We start from the raw sequence: 21,403 nt of genomic DNA, 5'->3' as shown, positions 1-21,403 counted from the left end.
CTTTATCTCAATCATTATTTACTCAGCTACTCATCCAATTAATGTTTATTACATGTGATATACATGCAAGGCACAATGGGCATATGAGTATGGTTCCTGACTTTATGGAGTTTAGAGCCCTATGAGCTTGTCACTGGCTCAGGCATCATCTCTCCCATAAAGTGCCTGGTACTTAAGCTGAGGGCCCACTTCTGAGCTTTTTTAATGGTGTAATGGGAACCTAAAAACCAACCACTCAAACCAAGAACTTTGTTACTTACCTAGCACAGTACGCTCCTTCCCCAGAGGGATAAGGTGAAGATCTTCATGGCTACAGAATAATTTAATTAGCTCTGGTGCTTCCATCCTGTGGGATGTCAAAAGAATGCTGGTAAATGAAAAAGCTAGATTGGGGTTTTAACATGGCAAACGTGAAAGAAATTAATCATAAACCATGATGTCTGTCATATTCTTATCTCTGACTCATGAATAGACCACAATTGTATTAAAGTATTTAGTTATCCATTTATTAATATAACAAACACCCTTTAATAAGCTGCCCAACATGAGAACTCTGTCCCTCACCCACAGAACTAAAAGGAGCCCAACTGTTTTATTTAATTAAGAGGGTTATCATCTGTGTGGGACTGGTTAAATTATAAACATTATTCCTTTGTCCCCCTGAGCTACTAATAGCTGGGAATTTATTTATTCACCACAACGATAAAAGCCAAGATCTTTGCAAACACTCAGTACAACTGCATTGAGTAACAGTAATGCAAGTGCAGTTGCTGCTCATTACCTGAATACTAGTATGCCACTTCACAGTGGAACTTAGTGGGCACAACAGCTCTAGTTATATAAGAAAACGTATCACTGGCCTTCTTTAATTTAAGTAGTGCTTAATCTTTAATTTTATAAATAATTTATATGCAGTAATAAAATAAACAACCAGTAGACCAAAGACATCCCAGAATTCATACATCTGTATATATGTGATGCATTCTGAAATTTATGGAAACATGAATCCCAGGTCCTCAATGAAAGATTGGTCCTGACACTTGTTCATTACATATGCTACAGTTGGCACTGGTGTGGCAGGGTTTTTATTCAATTCTATTTGTCAAACCCTTCACCTATCAGTTCACTATAATGATATAATTATCCATGAGCTACAAAAGCACAAGAATGGAATAACTGAACATTTCTATCTATGGGAATCATATCTAAAGGAGCAGCAGCCTAGATTTCTTTTTGTGTCAGATCTCAGACATCCAGACACATGTTATTCATCATCCTGGACATCCACCACCAGATGTTACCAATGGTCCAAGCACATGAATCACTGTCATCAATTATTATTTGTCTATTGATCTATTCATTCATTTACTAAGAAATACATATACATGAATCTGAAGCTCAGAATAAGAGCCCTAACACCCCGAATGTTTATAAAGTCATTTCCCATAGACTCTAGATTATGGTTCTTGAATGGATGTTTTAAGAAAGATATCAGTGTTTCCAATATGGCTTCCTCAATATAACCATTCCTATTAATCTCATGTTCATTATGGGGCATGTTTAGTCTTTTTTTATTATATTGTCTACTTATTAATAATGCATGGAGCCGAAACCGGTTTGGCTCAATGGATAGAGTGTTGGCTTGGGGACTGAAAGGTCCCGGGTTCGATTCCGGTCAAGGGCATGTGCCTTGGTTGCGGGCATATCCCCAGTGGGGGGTGTGCAGGAGGCAGCTGATCGATGACTCTCTTTCATCGATGTTTCTAACTCTGTATGTTAGTGAATGTCAAAATCAGCACAGGAGTGCCCTTTCACTTACTCAGTAATTTAGCATTTCTTAATTTATGGTACTATTAGGGTATTTTCTCGTAAAACAAATGTTGAATTTGCAATTGATTCAAAACAAGGCACTGATTATTACTTATCAATAGCTCTGTAATCCTTAGCCAAAGGAGTATCACACTTGGTCCCCTTATTATCCATTCCAAATTATATTAATTTCTTTCTTACCACATATTTAATAACTGATTATGCCTCACTATCTCGATCATTAATTATTTGATATTGGCTCTTTTATAATAACATAATCATCATCCATGAACCATAAAATTAGAAGCTTAAATATCTCTAACATCTATCTATAGGATTTTTTCCAACATGAGAATAGATGAGATTTGTATTGTGTTGGTCCCCAGAGTTCCAGACACGTAGCAGCCATCATCCATGCCACCATGCCACCAGGGGTCACCTCTGATCCAGACATGGTCTTCCATTTTTAAATTCATGTCTACATGAATTTTATTAATTAATCAGGTCACCAATAATAATAAAATATATACCTAAAGTCACAAAACTTGAGAGTAAGATAACACATAAAACTTGTGTTGTAGAATTATTACTCATGGCAATAAAGCTCTTTCATTACTCAACTTCCATGTTGCATTTAGGGATTAATCAAAGCAATGCTTCCTATGAGCCCCATATTTATGACTGGGCCAGAGCCCTCCTTCAATAATTACACTTCACAATTTTAAAATAATGCAGTGAATATTTTTTAAAAAAACAACATAAAACAATGACACCAAGACAAGAACTGTAACTATTACTCACATTGGTCTCCATGTTAGTAATGCACAGATACAACTATGGAGCTCCCGATCTTAAATCAGCTCATGCATGTCCAGACTGTGGGGTACAGAGCAGAGGAAATGATTTTTAAAAGAGTGAGATACTGTTTGTACTGGTTTAGGCACCCCACCTTTCAGTCATTCAGTCATTCAGGGAGGTAGTGATTTGGGTTAACATTTTATCTTCTTGGAAGTAAATAAGCAGTATCATCCTTGCCCCTTATACAGAACATGGACTGTTATTTAACAGTGTCTGTGTTATACTCAGCCAAAGAGCAAACACCCTTTAACCTTTTACTTCCTCAATAATATCAAAGTATTCAATACATCAGACCATTTCCTGCCTAATCACATACTTTCACAATTGGATAAAGCTTTGCTCCATTCATCTTTATTTCTTTGTATATTTATTGATGGTTTCTTGTAATTGCCCAATTATAATCTACACTAATAAAAGAGAAAGATGCAAATTAACCATACCTTCTCTATGCCTACCAGCCAATCAGGAGTGGGTATGCAAATTAACCCAACAAAGTTGGTGGGCTAATTTGCATAAACAGTTCTACACCACTCTAGCAGCTCAGGGCCTTTGGACAGTGTGGGAAGGCAGGGCTGGAGCAGAAAGAGGCAGCTCCAGGGTCAGAGCAGAAAGGCAGTGCCAGCAGTCAAGGAAAAGAAGGCCCATTCTTGCACAAATCTTTATGCAGTGGGCTTCTAGTTATGGAATAAAAATTCACAAAAATCAAAAATTTAATAAAGCATCTTTGTGTATTCCTGACATGTGTCAATAAAATCTTCTCAAACAAAACAAAGTGAATGATTTTTTTAAATTGAGATGATATCCTCTATGGTTTCTGCTTTCTGCATTTCATTTATTCAGTCATATAGGTAATTACTGTATTTTCATAATGTACATATTTTTTCTCTTAACAAAAGGATAACAGACAACACTATGGTGTTTCCCAAAGGGAAGAGGATGTGGAGGTAGTAAAAGGTAAAGGGTCAAATATCTGACAACAGAAGCTTTGATTGGGGCGGGGAGGGCCATAGAATGAATGCAATATACAGATGATGTATCATGGAATTATACACTTGAAACCTATATAATTTTATTAACCAATGTTACCCCAATAAATTTAATTTTTTAAATTAAGGACAGCCTCAAATGTGGAACTGATCCAGTACAATAAAACTGACTTATTTATCAGAGTCTGGATGATCTTTAAACAAAGAGGTAAAATTTTCAATTCATTGATGTCTTAATGGGCATCAATAGCCTCAATTTTTATTAATATTTTTTGCCTCATCACATATGTTCTTAGTTGGACAATGATTAACCCTTTTCCTTTTCTTTATTTATTTTTATTTGTTTAATTGTTCAATCATTCATGTTAGTAATAATAAATCTAAATCTAAGAATCCAAAATAAGAACATTATCTTAATATATTTCTATTGATAGGATTCTTAACAGAAGGAATACAATAATTACATTCTGTGTTAACCTCGGAATTCTAGGTTGATATTATTTGTTATTCATAACTCATTGAGCCAGTCATCATGATTGGTCCACGTGAGGCCATCTTTTCTTCCTAAATTTGTATCGATTAAATCATTAATTCGTTGATAATAATAAAATACATACGATTCACAAAAATGCAAGAACAAAATCCCTGAGTATCCCTAAAATCTATTTATGGAAATCTTTCCCAATACAGTATATCTTTTGCATTAAGCAACTTTAATGTTGAACATTATCAATGAATCAGCATAATGTGTCATATTATATTACTCAATGGGCCATAGCTAACATTTTTTGTTATATTTAATACTTTTTAATAATAGTGGGAATTTGGTTAAGGTAATTATTACCTTAAACAAATGACCAAAACCAAGACAAGAACTTTGATGACTACTCACCTTGCTGTCTCTCTGAAAACAGAAGTGACATCTTATTTTGATGATGGAAGAAAAGCTTTAGTCAGCTGGGTGCCTTGATTTTGCAGAGTATCAAGCAGAACAGATGATAAAAAGATTGAGACATTGTCTCTATTGATCTATAATTTCCATAATTATTTTGGTATTTATTCATTTATGGTAAGAGTTATTTATTTTTATCTTTATAAAATAAACTTCCCATATTTATCGCCGTTGATATTTAAGTTGCCCTCTTAAATATCTTTTGCACTTCCTAATGAATAACTTAAAAAAAAAAATACACACACACACACACACTGAAACCAAGAAAAAAACTTGAGCTATTATGCACATTAATCTCTGACCTCCTACTAAAGGCAACTAGAAAGCTGGTGACCATGGATGATACATAAATCAGCTCAAGAGTGTCTGAGGAAGACAGCACAGAGCAGATGAAAAATAAAATTAAACTGTCATTGATACTAGCTTTGCACATATTTCACTAACTGAGTATTTAGGTATGTATTAATTTTTATTAATATACATTCTTTATCTTAAGAAAAGTAAAAACTTAATCTTTAGATTGACCCCGAAGAATAAAATAGACTTCCTTATCAATATCTATATAATCCTTACTCACAGTGGTGATCGATTGAGCCATTAATTTCTTAATGGGAATCAATATTTTCAATGGCATTATTACCTTTTACCTCACTACAAAATCTTCATAATTGAACAATACTTCACCTCATTCTTTGTTTATTTATATTTAATATTTGTATACTATTCCATTAATAAATACAAATCTATTTCTGTGAAATCAATACACTAATATGATCTCTATATTCCTGACATCTCATTATAGAAATCATTTCAACAGAAGAAACAGACTATGTTCTAGATTTCAGAGTCTCACACATGTCTTTTCATTACCATGAGTGCTACACCACCAGGAATCATTATTGATCCATGACTTGGGTCTATTTTTCATCATCTGTTACTACATTTGTATCGATAACATGATTAATTCATTCATAATAAAAACAATTCATGGATTATAAAAACTTAACAAGGAGATTCTTAAATATCCCTAAGATCAATTTTACAGAATCAATTCCCACATAGACTATACTTCATTCATTAGACCCCAATCCTACACATTATCAATTGATCAACGTAAAGTTTCATATTTATCAATGAGACATGGCTAACTTTTTATGAATGTAATGCCTTTAAATAATACTGTAAATATCCTTCAACAAATGGCCAACTCTATGGTAACCACAGGACCATTAGGTACCTTGATCGCTTCTCAGGCACAGAGGGAACATTACAGACCTCAGAAGCAGAAATCAGTTCCGGGGTCCATTCGGGAGACAAATGACAAAAGAAACATGATAAGAATGGTGAGACTTTGTCTCCATGGATACAGAGTTTCCACTATTTATTTGCATAGATATTTAAGCATTTATTATTTTATGGTCATAATTATTTATTTTTTCTCTCGATAAATCAAATGTCAAAGTTGAAACTGACTCCATCAGTAACTGACTACTATTTATCACTGTTTTTCATACTTGCCCAAGGTTATAAACACAGGGTGGTATTATTTTCCATCCCACTATATATTAATATTTTTAACAATGAAGGTTTCACCTATTCAAATGTACTGACTATCTATTTGCTTATTTATCTTGCCATTTCTATTGATAATTATATATAAATTCTTTTAAATATATTTTATTGAATGTTTTACAGAGAGGAAAAGAGAGAAATAGAGAGTTAAAAACATCGATGAGAGAGAAACATCGATCAGCTGCCTCCTGAACACTCCCTACTGGGGATGTGCCTGCAACCAAGGTACATGCCTTTGACCGGAATCCAACCTGGGACCTTTCAGTCCCCAGGCCGACGCTCTATCCACTGAGCCAAACCGGTGTCGGCTCTAATTATATTTTTAATTATTCATATACAGAAAGACCAAGAACAAGATCCTTTGTATACTTAGCCTCTCCTACAAGATCACCTCAAATGGGGAGGAAGAAAGGCCTCCAACACAAATTAATCATCATCACTCATCTGGGGTTGAGCCTCACTGTCTTCATTCCTGTCTATACATCTGCATTGATTAAATCACCAATTTGCGCCAGCACCGGTTTGGCTCAGTGGATAGAGCATCAGCCTGTGTACTGAAAGGTCCCGGGTTTGATTCCGGTCAACTGCATGTACCTTGCTTGCGGGCACATCCAGTGGGGGGTGTTCAAGAGGCAGCTGGTCGATGATTCTCTCTCATCGACATTTCTGCTCTCTATCCCTCTCTCTTCCTCTCTGTGAAAAACCAAAAAAAAAAAAAAAATTTAAATTAAAAAAAAATCATCAATTGGCTAAGAATAAATTAAATACTTTGGGCAGTCACAAAATCGTGAAACAAGATTCTTCAATACCTCTAGCATGTGTCTTGAACTTAGTTTCTATAAACAATATATAGATGTTCCATTAATGACCTCAAAGGTTAATTAATTTCCTACAAAGTGTGTATACACTTTTCGGTGACACATGATTTCAATGCATAGATTCAGCCTCAGAATTTATGATCATGGCAACATGCTTAAATCACCCACATGCAATGATGCTAAGGAGTATAAGAGAAAACAATAATTTATAAAGTTGAGGCATTAATTCTAAATTCTTGAATATCACCTACTAGTCAGCCATTTAGTAAGTAATGAATTAGGCTAAAATATGCTTTATTTTCTCATAAGTAAATGAACAAAATCAATTTTGCAATGGAAAGATGATATATTGATAATTTCTTATCAATAACTATATCATACTTAATAAAAGAATAACACTTTGTACCTATATCCTAATACATGTTTGTTTCTACAATAATATATATATTAACAGCTTTTTACCTAACCACATATTTTTATAATTGGACAAAGTTTCACCATCTTCCTATTTACATTTACAGAGTATCCACCCAAAAATGGATACATGAACTTTGATTAATTATAAAGGCAGTGTTTTTAAAAGTATGTTCCATTTTAAAGTGTGTATACATTTTGGGGAGACACCCTGTATTTATGTATTTGTTTACTATTGCTGTGAATGTCCCCATTCCTCTAAGATTCCTCAGTCTGTCCGCTCTTTCCATGTCACTGGTCCTATTTTATTGCTCAGTTTATTTTGTTCATTGGATTTCACATATAAGTGATTTCATGAAATATTGTCTTTTTCTGATTCACTTATTTTGCTTAGCACAATAATCTCCAGGTCACTGCATGCAGTCTCAGAGGGTGATAGATCTTTTATTTTTAGAGCTGCATAGTATTCCCATGTATACATGTACCCTGTGTTTTTATACACTCATCTGCTGATGGGCACTTGGTATATTTCCAGATCTCAGCTATGGTAAAGAACACTGCTATGAACATAGGCATGCAACATATCCTTTAATTACATGACAGATTTGGAAAAATAGAGTGAATTCCATAGAAATAACCATTCAATCTAATAAATTGATATCACTCACATGGGTCTCCATGCCCCTACAGCGTAGATGCGCCCAGAACACTCAGGACTAAGTCAGGTCGCGGGCGTCCACTCTGAGGCGTAAAGAGCAAAGCAGAGGAGAGGAGAATGAGGCATGCTTCTCAGAGAGAGAGAGGCCACATTTCTTCTGAGGTGGACCTCAGTGTGGAAAACACACTTTAGATTCATCATGGCGACTCAAACCGATGCCCCGTTCATCATCATAGATCCACAAGACGGTGTTGTCTTCATTCATTTCTATGTTGTTTATTGATTAATTCATGGATTCACTGATCATAAATTATTAATTAATAAGGCCTTAGAATGTAACTAGATATTCTTAGAATTTAACGAGACTCGTTCTCAGAAGATATTTTCATTGTTCATTATTCTGTTTTGCATATATTAATTAATGAAAATTTTTTCATACTTGCTCAAGGATATACACACGGGGTGGTGTTATTTTCCATCCCATTAGATATTTTGAACAATGATGAAAGTTTCACCTATTCAAATGTATTGACTATGTATTTGTTTATTTACCTTGCCATTTCTATTTATATTTTTAAATGTTCATGTACACAAAGACCAAGAACATGATCCTTTGTATACATGGCCTCCCCTCCAGGATCACCTCAAATGGGGGTGTGGGGGTGGGGGAAAGGACTCTTATGCACACCAATCATCATCACTTATCCAGGATTCAGCCTCACTGTCTTCACTCATGTCTATACATCTGCATTGATTAAATCACCAATTTGCTAAGAATAAAATAAATACCTTGGGGAGTCAAAAAATCTTGAAACAAGATTCTTAAAGATCTCTAGCATGTGTCTTGAAATTACTTTCTATAAACAATATATATGTTTCATTAGTGACCTCAAAGGTTAATTAATTTCCTACAAAGTGTGTACACACTTTTCGGTGACACATGATTTCAATGCATAGATTCAGCCTCAGAATGTATTGTCATGGCAGCAGGCTTAAATCACCCACATGCAATGATGCTAAGGAGTATAAGAGAAAACAATAATTTATAAAGTTGAGGCATTAATTATTGATTCTTGAATATCACCTACTAGTCAGCCATTTAGTAAGTAATGAATTGGGGTAAAGTATGGTTTATTGTCTCATAAGTAAATGAACAAAATCAATTTTGCAATGGAAAGATGATAAATTGATAATTACTTATCAATAACTCCATCAAACTTAATAAAAGAATAACACTTTGTACCTATATCCTAATACATGTTTGCTTCTAATATATATATTAACAGCTTTTTACGTAACCACATGTTTTTATAATTGGACAAAGTTTCACCATCTTCCAATTTACATTTATAGAGTATCGACCCAAAAATGGATACATGAACTTTGATTAATTATAAAGGCAGTGTTTTTAATAGTACGTCCCTTTTAAAGTGTGTACACATTTTGGGGAGACACACTGAATTTAAATATGTGTTTACTATGGCTGTGAATGCCCCCTTTCCTCTGAGATTCGTCAGTCTGTCCCCTCTTTGCATGTCACTGGTTCTACTTTATTGCTCAGTTTATTTTGTTCATTAGATTTCACATATAAGTGATTTCTAAAGATATTGTCTTTTTCTGATTCACTTATTTTGCTTAGCACAATAATCTCCAGGTCACTGCATGCAGTCTCAGAGGGTGATAGATCTTCTATTTTTAGAGCTGCATAGTATTCCCTGTGTAGATGTACCCTGTGTTTTTATACACTCATCTGCTGATGGGCACTTGGGCTGTTTCCAGATCTCAGCTTTGGTAAAGAACACTGCTATGAACATAGGCCTGCACATATCATTTAATTACATGTAATATTTGGAATAATACAGTGAATTCCATAGAACCAACCATTCAATCTAATAAATTGATATCACTCACATGGGTCTCCATGCTCCTACAGCGTAGATGCGCCCAGAACACTCAGGACTAAGTCAGGTCGCGGGCGTCCACTCTGAGGCGTAAAGAGCAAAGCAGAGGAGAGGAGAATGAGGCATGCTTCTCAGAGAGAGAGAGGCCACATTTCTTCTGAGGTGGACCTCAGTGTGGAAAACACATCATGGCAACTCAAACTGATGTCCCGTTCATCATCATAGATCCACAAGACGGTGTTGTCTTCATTCATTTCTATGTTGTTTATTGATTAATTCATGGATTCACTGATTATAAATAATGAATTAATAAGGCCTTAGAATGTAACTAGATATTTTCAGAATTTAACGAGACTCGTTCTCACAAGATATTTTCATTGTTCATTATTCTGTTTTGCATATATTAATTAATGAAAATTTTTTCATACTTGCTCAAGGATATACACACGGGGTGGTGTTATTTTCCATCCCATTAGATATTTTGAACAATGATGAGGGTTTCACCTATTCAAATGTATTGACTATGTATTTGTTTATTTACCTTGCCATTTCTATTTATATTTTTAAATGTTCATGTACACAAAGACCAAGAACATGATCCTTTGTATACATGGCCTCCCCTACAGGATCACCTCAAATGGGGGTGTGGGGGTGGGGGAACTCTTATGCACACCAATCATCATCACTTATCCAGGATTCAGCCTCACTGTCTTCACTCATGTCTATACAACTGCATTGATTAAATCACCAATTTGCTAAGAATAAAATAAATACCTTGGGGAGTCAGAAAATCTTGAAACAAGATTCTTAAAGATCTCTAGCATGCGTCTTGAAATTACTTTCTATAAACAATATATATTTTTCATTAATGACCTCAAAGGTTAATTAATTTCCTACAAAGTGTGTACACACTTTTCGGTGACACATGATTTCAATGCATAGATTCAGCCTCAGAATGTATTGTCATGGCAGCAGGCTTAAATCACCCACATGCAATGATGCTAAGGAGTATAAGAGAAAACAATAATTTATAAAGTTGAGGCATTAATTATTGATTCTTGAATATCACCTACTAGTCAGCCATTTAGTAAGTAATGAATTGGGGTAAAGTATGGTTTATTGTCTCATAAGTAAATGAACAAAATCAATTTTGCAATGGAAAGATGATAAATTGATAATTACTTATCAATAACTCCATCAAACTTAATAAAAGAATAACACTTTGTACCTACATCCTAATACATGTTTGCTTCTAATATATATATTAACAGCTTTTTACGTAACCACATGTTTTTATAATTGGACAAAGTTTCACCATCTTCCAATTTACATTTATAGAGTATCGACCCAAAAATGGATACATGAACTTTGATTAATTATAAAGGCAGTGTTTTTAATAGTACGTCCCTTTTAAAGTGTGTACACATTTTGGGGAGACACACTGAATTTAAATATGTGTTTACCATGGCTGTGAATGCCCCCTTTCCTCTGAGATTCGTCAGTCTGTCCCCTCTTTGCATGTCACTGGTTCTACTTTATTGCTCAGTTTATTTTGTTCATTAGATTTCACATATAAGTGATTTCTAAAGATATTGTCTTTTTCTGATTCACTTATTTTGCTTAGCACAATAATCTCCAGGTCACTGCATGCAGTCTCAGAAGGTGATAGATCTTTTATTTTTAGAGCTGCATAGTATTCCCTGTGTAGATGTACCCTGTGTTTTTATACACTCATCTGCTGATGGGCACTTGGGCTGTTTCCAGATCTCAGCTTTGGTAAAGAACACTGCTATGAACATAGGCCTGCACATATCATTTAATTACATGTAATATTTGGAATAATACAGTGAAATCCATAGAACCAACCATTCAATCTAATAAATTGATATCACTCACATGGGTCTCCATGCTCCTACAACGTAGATGCGCCCAGAACACTCAGGACTAAGTCAGGTCGCGGGCGTCCACTCTGAGGCGTAAAGAGCAAAGCAGAGGAGAGGAGAATGAGGCATGCTTCTCAGAGAGAGAGAGGCCACATTTCTTCTGAGGTGGACCTCAGTGTGGAAAACACATCATGGCAACTCAAACTGATGTCCCGTTCATCATCATAGATCCACAAGACGGTGTTGTCTTCATTCATTTCTATGTTGTTTATTGATTAATTCATGGATTCACTGATTATAAATAATGAATTAATAAGGCCTTAGAATGTAACTAGATATTTTCAGAATTTAACGAGACTCGTTCTCACAAGATATTTTCATTGTTCATTATTCTGTTTTGCATATATTAATTAATGAAAATTTTTTCATACTTGCTCAAGGATATACACACGGGGTGGTGTTATTTTCCATCCCATTAGATATTTTGAACAATGATGAGGGTTTCACCTATTCAAATGTATTGACTATGTATTTGTTTATTTACCTTGCCATTTCTATTTATATTTTTAAATGTTCATGTACACAAAGACCAAGAACATGATCCTTTGTATACATGGCCTCCCCTACAGGATCACCTCAAATGGGGGTGTGGGGGTGGGGGAACTCTTATGCACACCAATCATCATCACTTATCCAGGATTCAGCCTCACTGTCTTCACTCATGTCTATACAACTGCATTGATTAAATCACCAATTTGCTAAGAATAAAATAAATACCTTGGGGAGTCAGAAAATCTTGAAACAAGATTCTTAAAGATCTCTAGCATGCGTCTTGAAATTACTTTCTATAAACAATATATATTTTTCATTAATGACCTCAAAGGTTAATTAATTTCCTACAAAGTGTGTACACACTTTTCGGTGACACATGATTTCAATGCATAGATTCAGCCTCAGAATGTATTGTCATGGCAGCAGGCTTAAATCACCCACATGCAATGATGCTAAGGAGTATAAGAGAAAACAATAATTTATAAAGTTGAGGCATTAATTATTGATTCTTGAATATCACCTACTAGTCAGCCATTTAGTAAGTAATGAATTGGGGTAAAGTATGGTTTATTGTCTCATAAGTAAATGAACAAAATCAATTTTGCAATGGAAAGATGATAAATTGATAATTACTTATCAATAACTCCATCAAACTTAATAAAAGAATAACACTTTGTACCTACATCCTAATACATGTTTGCTTCTAATATATATATTAACAGCTTTTTACGTAACCACATGTTTTTATAATTGGACAAAGTTTCACCATCTTCCAATTTACATTTATAGAGTATCGACCCAAAAATGGATACATGAACTTTGATTAATTATAAAGGCAGTGTTTTTAATAGTACGTCCCTTTTAAAGTGTGTACACATTTTGGGGAGACACACTGAATTTAAATATGTGTTTACCATGGCTGTGAATGCCCCCTTTCCTCTGAGATTCGTCAGTCTGTCCCCTCTTTGCATGTCACTGGTTCTACTTTATTGCTCAGTTTATTTTGTTCATTAGATTTCACATATAAGTGATTTCTAAAGATATTGTCTTTTTCTGATTCACTTATTTTGCTTAGCACAATAATCTCCAGGTCACTGCATGCAGTCTCAGAAGGTGATAGATCTTTTATTTTTAGAGCTGCATAGTATTCCCTGTGTAGATGTACCCTGTGTTTTTATACACTCATCTGCTGATGGGCACTTGGGCTGTTTCCAGATCTCAGCTTTGGTAAAGAACACTGCTATGAACATAGGCCTGCACATATCATTTAATTACATGTAATATTTGGAATAATACAGTGAAATCCATAGAACCAACCATTCAATCTAATAAATTGATATCACTCACATGGGTCTCCATGCTCCTACAACGTAGATGCGCCCAGAACACTCAGGACTAAGTCAGGTCGCGGGCGTCCACTCTGAGGCGTAAAGAGCAAAGCAGAGGAGAGGAGAATGAGGCATGCTTCTCAGAGAGAGAGAGGCCACATTTCTTCTGAGGTGGACCTCAGTGTGGAAAACACATCATGGCAACTCAAACTGATGTCCCGTTCATCATCATAGATCCACAAGACGGTGTTGTCTTCATTCATTTCTATGTTGTTTATTGATTAATTCATGGATTCACTGATTATAAATAATGAATTAATAAGGCCTTAGAATGTAACTAGATATTTTCAGAATTTAACGAGACTCGTTCTCACAAGATATTTTCATTGTTCATTATTCTGTTTTGCATATATTAATTAATGAAAATTTTTTCATACTTGCTCAAGGATATACACACGGGGTGGTGTTATTTTCCATCCCATTAGATATTTTGAACAATGATGAGGGTTTCACCTATTCAAATGTATTGACTATGTATTTGTTTATTTACCTTGCCATTTCTATTTATATTTTTAAATGTTCATGTACACAAAGACCAAGAACATGATCCTTTGTATACATGGCCTCCCCTACAGGATCACCTCAAATGGGGGTGTGGGGGTGGGGGAACTCTTATGCACACCAATCATCATCACTTATCCAGGATTCAGCCTCACTGTCTTCACTCATGTCTATACAACTGCATTGATTAAATCACCAATTTGCTAAGAATAAAATAAATACCTTGGGGAGTCAGAAAATCTTGAAACAAGATTCTTAAAGATCTCTAGCATGCGTCTTGAAATTACTTTCTATAAACAATATATATTTTTCATTAATGACCTCAAAGGTTAATTAATTTCCTACAAAGTGTGTACACACTTTTCGGTGACACATGATTTCAATGCATAGATTCAGCCTCAGAATGTATTGTCATGGCAGCAGGCTTAAATCACCCACATGCAATGATGCTAAGGAGTATAAGAGAAAACAATAATTTATAAAGTTGAGGCATTAATTATTGATTCTTGAATATCACCTACTAGTCAGCCATTTAGTAAGTAATGAATTGGGGTAAAGTATGGTTTATTGTCTCATAAGTAAATGAACAAAATCAATTTTGCAATGGAAAGATGATAAATTGATAATTACTTATCAATAACTCCATCAAACTTAATAAAAGAATAACACTTTGTACCTACATCCTAATACATGTTTGCTTCTAATATATATATTAACAGCTTTTTACGTAACCACATGTTTTTATAATTGGACAAAGTTTCACCATCTTCCAATTTACATTTATAGAGTATCGACCCAAAAATGGATACATGAACTTTGATTAATTATAAAGGCAGTGTTTTTAATAGTACGTCCCTTTTAAAGTGTGTACACATTTTGGGGAGACACACTGAATTTAAATATGTGTTTACCATGGCTGTGAATGCCCCCTTTCCTCTGAGATTCGTCAGTCTGTCCCCTCTTTGCATGTCACTGGTTCTACTTTATTGCTCAGTTTATTTTGTTCATTAGATTTCACATATAAGTGATTTCTAAAGATATTGTCTTTTTCTGATTCACTTATTTTGCTTAGCACAATAATCTCCAGGTCACTGCATGCAGTCTCAGAAGGTGATAGATCTTTTATTTTTAGAGCTGCATAGTATTCCCTGTGTAGATGTACCCTGTGTTTTTATACACTCATCTGCTGATGGGCACTTGGGCTGTTTCCAGATCTCAGCTTTGGTAAAGAACACTGCTATGAACATAGGCCTGCACATATCATTTAATTACATGTAATATTTGGAATAATACAGTGAAATCCATAGAACCAACCATTCAATCTAATAAATTGATATCACTCACATGGGTCTCCATGCTCCTACAACGTAGATGCGCCCAGAACACTCAGGACTAAGTCAGGTCGCGGGCGTCCACTCTGAGGCGTAAAGAGCAAAGCAGAGGAGAGGAGAATGAGGCATGCTTCTCAGAGAGAGAGAGGCCACATTTCTTCTGAGGTGGACCTCAGTGTGGAAAACACATCATGGCAACTCAAACTGATGTCCCGTTCATCATCATAGATCCACAAGACGGTGTTGTCTTCATTCATTTCTATGTTGTTTATTGATTAATTCATGGATTCACTGATTATAAATAATGAATTAATAAGGCCTTAGAATGTAACTAGATATTTTCAGAATTTAACGAGACTCGTTCTCACAAGATATTTTCATTGTTCATTATTCTGTTTTGCATATATTAATTAATGAAAATTTTTTCATACTTGCTCAAGGATATACACACGGGGTGGTGTTATTTTCCATCCCATTAGATATTTTGAACAATGATGAGGGTTTCACCTATTCAAATGTATTGACTATGTATTTGTTTATTTACCTTGCCATTTCTATTTATATTTTTAAATGTTCATGTACACAAAGACCAAGAACATGATCCTTTGTATACATGGCCTCCCCTACAGGATCACCTCAAATGGGGGTGTGGGGGTGGGGGAACTCTTATGCACACCAATCATCATCACTTATCCAGGATTCAGCCTCACTGTCTTCACTCATGTCTATACAACTGCATTGATTAAATCACCAATTTGCTAAGAATAAAATAAATACCTTGGGGAGTCAGAAAATCTTGAAACAAGATTCTTAAAGATCTCTAGCATGCGTCTTGAAATTACTTTCTATAAACAATATATATTTTTCATTAATGACCTCAAAGGTTAATTAATTTCCTACAAAGTGTGTACACACTTTTCGGTGACACATGATTTCAATGCATAGATTCAGCCTCAGAATGTATTGTCATGGCAGCAGGCTTAAATCACCCACATGCAATGATGCTAAGGAGTATAAGAGAAAACAATAATTTATAAAGTTGAGGCATTAATTATTGATTCTTGAATATCACCTACTAGTCAGCCATTTAGTAAGTAATGAATTGGGGTAAAGTATGGTTTATTGTCTCATAAGTAAATGAACAAAATCAATTTTGCAATGGAAAGATGATAAATTGATAATTACTTATCAATAACTCCATCAAACTTAATAAAAGAATAACACTTTGTACCTACATCCTAATACATGTTTGCTTCTAATATATATATTAACAGCTTTTTACGTAACCACATGTTTTTATAATTGGACAAAGTTTCACCATCTTCCAATTTACATTTATAGAGTATCGACCCAAAAATGGATACATGAACTTTGATTAATTATAAAGGCAGTGTTTTTAATAGTACGTCCCTTTTAAAGTGTGTACACATTTTGGGGAGACACACTGAATTTAAATATGTGTTTACCATGGCTGTGAATGCCCCCTTTCCTCTGAGATTCGTCAGTCTGTCCCCTCTTTGCATGTCACTGGTTCTACTTTATTGCTCAGTTTATTTTGTTCATTAGATTTCACATATAAGTGATTTCTAAAGATATTATCTTTTTCTGATTCACTTATTTTGCTTAGCACAATAATCTCCAGGTCACTGCATGCAGTCTCAGAAGGTGATAGATCTTTTATTTTTAGAGCTGCATAGTATTCCCTGTGTAGATGTACCCTGTGTTTTTATACACTCATCTGCTGATGGGCACTTGGGCTGTTTCCAGATCTCAGCTTTGGTAAAGAACACTGCTATGAACATAGGCCTGCACATATCATTTAATTACATGTAATATTTGGAATAATACAGTGAAATCCATAGAACCAACCATTCAATCTAATAAATTGATATCACTCACATGGGTCTCCATGCTCCTACAACGTAGATGCGCCCAGAACACTCAGGACTAAGTCAGGTCGCGGGCGTCCACTCTGAGGCGTAAAGAGCAAAGCAGAGGAGAGGAGAATGAGGCATGCTTCTCAGAGAGAGAGAGGCCACATTTCTTCTGAGGTGGACCTCAGTGTGGAAAACACATCATGGCAACTCAAACTGATGTCCCGTTCATCATCATAGATCCACAAGACGGTGTTGTCTTCATTCATTTCTATGTTGTTTATTGATTAATTCATGGATTCACTGATTATAAATAATGAATTAATAAGGCCTTAGAATGTAACTAGATATTTTCAGAATTTAACGAGACTCGTTCTCACAAGATATTTTCATTGTTCATTATTCTGTTTTGCATATATTAATTAATGAAAATTTTTTCATACTTGCTCAAGGATATACACACGGGGTGGTGTTATTTTCCATCCCATTAGATATTTTGAACAATGATGAGGGTTTCACCTATTCAAATGTATTGACTATGTATTTGTTTATTTACCTTGCCATTTCTATTTATATTTTTAAATGTTCATGTACACAAAGACCAAGAACATGATCCTTTGTATACATGGCCTCCCCTACAGGATCACCTCAAATGGGGGTGTGGGGGTGGGGGAACTCTTATGCACACCAATCATCATCACTTATCCAGGATTCAGCCTCACTGTCTTCACTCATGTCTATACAACTGCATTGATTAAATCACCAATTTGCTAAGAATAAAATAAATACCTTGGGGAGTCAGAAAATCTTGAAACAAGATTCTTAAAGATCTCTAGCATGCGTCTTGAAATTACTTTCTATAAACAATATATATTTTTCATTAATGACCTCAAAGGTTAATTAATTTCCTACAAAGTGTGTACACACTTTTCGGTGACACATGATTTCAATGCATAGATTCAGCCTCAGAATGTATTGTCATGGCAGCAGGCTTAAATCACCCACATGCAATGATGCTAAGGAGTATAAGAGAAAACAATAATTTATAAAGTTGAGGCATTAATTATTGATTCTTGAATATCACCTACTAGTCAGCCATTTAGTAAGTAATGAATTGGGGTAAAGTATGGTTTATTGTCTCATAAGTAAATGAACAAAATCAATTTTGCAATGGAAAGATGATAAATTGATAATTACTTATCAATAACTCCATCAAACTTAATAAAAGAATAACACTTTGTACCTACATCCTAATACATGTTTGCTTCTAATATATATATTAACAGCTTTTTACGTAACCACATGTTTTTATAATTGGACAAAGTTTCACCATCTTCCAATTTACATTTATAGAGTATCGACCCAAAAATGGATACATGAACTTTGATTAATTATAAAGGCAGTGTTTTTAATAGTACGTCCCTTTTAAAGTGTGTACACATTTTGGGGAGACACACTGAATTTAAATATGTGTTTACCATGGCTGTGAATGCCCCCTTTCCTCTGAGATTCGTCAGTCTGTCCCCTCTTTGCATGTCACTGGTTCTACTTTATTGCTCAGTTTATTTTGTTCATTAGATTTCACATATAAGTGATTTCTAAAGATATTGTCTTTTTCTGATTCACTTATTTTGCTTAGCACAATAATCTCCAGGTCACTGCATGCAGTCTCAGAAGGTGATAGATCTTTTATTTTTAGAGCTGCATAGTATTCCCTGTGTAGATGTACCCTGTGTTTTTATACACTCATCTGCTGATGGGCACTTGGGCTGTTTCCAGATCTCAGCTTTGGTAAAGAACACTGCTATGAACATAGGCCTGCACATATCATTTAATTACATGTAATATTTGGAATAATACAGTGAAATCCATAGAACCAACCATTCAATCTAATAAATTGATATCACTCACATGGGTCTCCATGCTCCTACAACGTAGATGCGCCCAGAACACTCAGGACTAAGTCAGGTCGCGGGCGTCCACTCTGAGGCGTAAAGAGCAAAGCAGAGGAGAGGAGAATGAGGCATGCTTCTCAGAGAGAGAGAGGCCACATTTCTTCTGAGGTGGACCTCAGTGTGGAAAACACATCATGGCAACTCAAACTGATGTCCCGTTCATCATCATAGATCCACAAGACGGTGTTGTCTTCATTCATTTCTATGTTGTTTATTGATTAATTCATGGATTCACTGATTATAAATAATGAATTAATAAGGCCTTAGAATGTAACTAGATATTTTCAGAATTTAACGAGACTCGTTCTCACAAGATATTTTCATTGTTCATTATTCTGTTTTGCATATATTAATTAATGAAAATTTTTTCATACTTGCTCAAGGATATACACACGGGGTGGTGTTATTTTCCATCCCATTAGATATTTTGAACAATGATGAGGGTTTCACCTATTCAAATGTATTGACTATGTATTTGTTTATTTACCTTGCCATTTCTATTTATATTTTTAAATGTTCATGTACACAAAGACCAAGAACATGATCCTTTGTATACATGGCCTCCCCTACAGGATCACCTCAAATGGGGGTGTGGGGGTGGGGGAACTCTTATGCACACCAATCATCATCACTTATCCAGGATTCAGCCTCACTGTCTTCACTCATGTCTATACAACTGCATTGATTAAATCACCAATTTGCTAAGAATAAAATAAATACCTTGGGGAGTCAGAAAATCTTGAAACAAGATTCTTAAAGATCTCTAGCATGCGTCTTGAAATTACTTTCTATAAACAATATATATTTTTCATTAATGACCTCAAAGGTTAATTAATTTCCTACAAAGTGTGTACACACTTTTCGGTGACACATGATTTCAATGCATAGATTCAGCCTCAGAATGTATTGTCATGGCAGCAGGCTTAAATCACCCACATGCAATGATGCTAAGGAGTATAAGAGAAAACAATAATTTATAAAGTTGAGGCATTAATTATTGATTCTTGAATATCACCTACTAGTCAGCCATTTAGTAAGTAATGAATTGGGGTAAAGTATGGTTTATTGTCTCATAAGTAAATGAACAAAATCAATTTTGCAATGGAAAGATGATAAATTGATAATTACTTATCAATAACTCCATCAAACTTAATAAAAGAATAACACTTTGTACCTATATCCTAATACATGTTTGCTTCTAATATATATATTAACAGCTTTTTACGTAACCACATGTTTTTATAATTGGACAAAGTTTCACCATCTTCCAATTTACATTTATAGAGTATCGACCCAAAAATGGATACATGAACTTTGATTAATTATAAAGGCAGTGTTTTTAATAGTACGTCCCTTTTAAAGTGTGTACACATTTTGGGGAGACACACTGAATTTAAATATGTGTTTACTATGGCTGTGAATGCCCCCTTTCCTCTGAGATTCGTCAGTCTGTCCCCTCTTTGCATGTCACTGGTTCTACTTTATTGCTCAGTTTATTTTGTTCATTAGATTTCACATATAAGTGATTTCTAAAGATATTGTCTTTTTCTGATTCACTTATTTTGCTTAGCACAATAATCTCCAGGTCACTGCATGCAGTCTCAGAAGGTGATAGATCTTCTATTTTTAGAGCTGCATAGTATTCCCTGTGTAGATGTACCCTGTGTTTTTATACACTCATCTGCTGATGGGCACTTGGGCTGTTTCCAGATCTCAGCTTTGGTAAAGAACACTGCTATGAACATAGGCCTGCACATATCATTTAATTACATGTAATATTTGGAATAATACAGTGAATTCCATAGAACCAACCATTCAATCTAATAAATTGATATCACTCACATGGGTCTCCATGCTCCTACAGCGTAGATGCGCCCAGAACACTCAGGACTAAGTCAGGTCGCGGGCATCCACTCTGAGGCGTAAAGAGCAAAGCAGAGGAGAGGAGAAT

At 34.9% G+C, this 21,403-nt stretch overlaps 1 long non-coding RNA gene across 1 annotated transcript; it reads right to left on the bottom strand.

Moving 5' to 3' along the window:
• Positions 1 to 259: 259 nt before the first annotated feature.
• LOC311613598 lies at positions 260 to 4,624 on the bottom strand. Its single transcript, XR_014793486.1, has 3 exons — positions 4,546 to 4,624; positions 2,611 to 2,685; positions 260 to 346 (listed from the first exon to the last, which is right to left on the bottom strand). It is a non-coding gene; the product is annotated as an uncharacterized lncRNA (long non-coding RNA).
• Between the last annotated feature and the right edge of the window lie 16,779 nt (positions 4,625 to 21,403).

The sequence above is a fragment of the Pipistrellus hanaki genome (genome assembly GCF_964339955.1).
Source record: "Pipistrellus hanaki genome assembly, chromosome: 1".
Taxonomy (NCBI): domain Eukaryota; kingdom Metazoa; phylum Chordata; class Mammalia; order Chiroptera; family Vespertilionidae; genus Pipistrellus; species Pipistrellus hanaki.
Note: the sequence above shows the minus strand (reverse complement) of the source record. Positions and strands in the feature narration are given on the sequence as shown.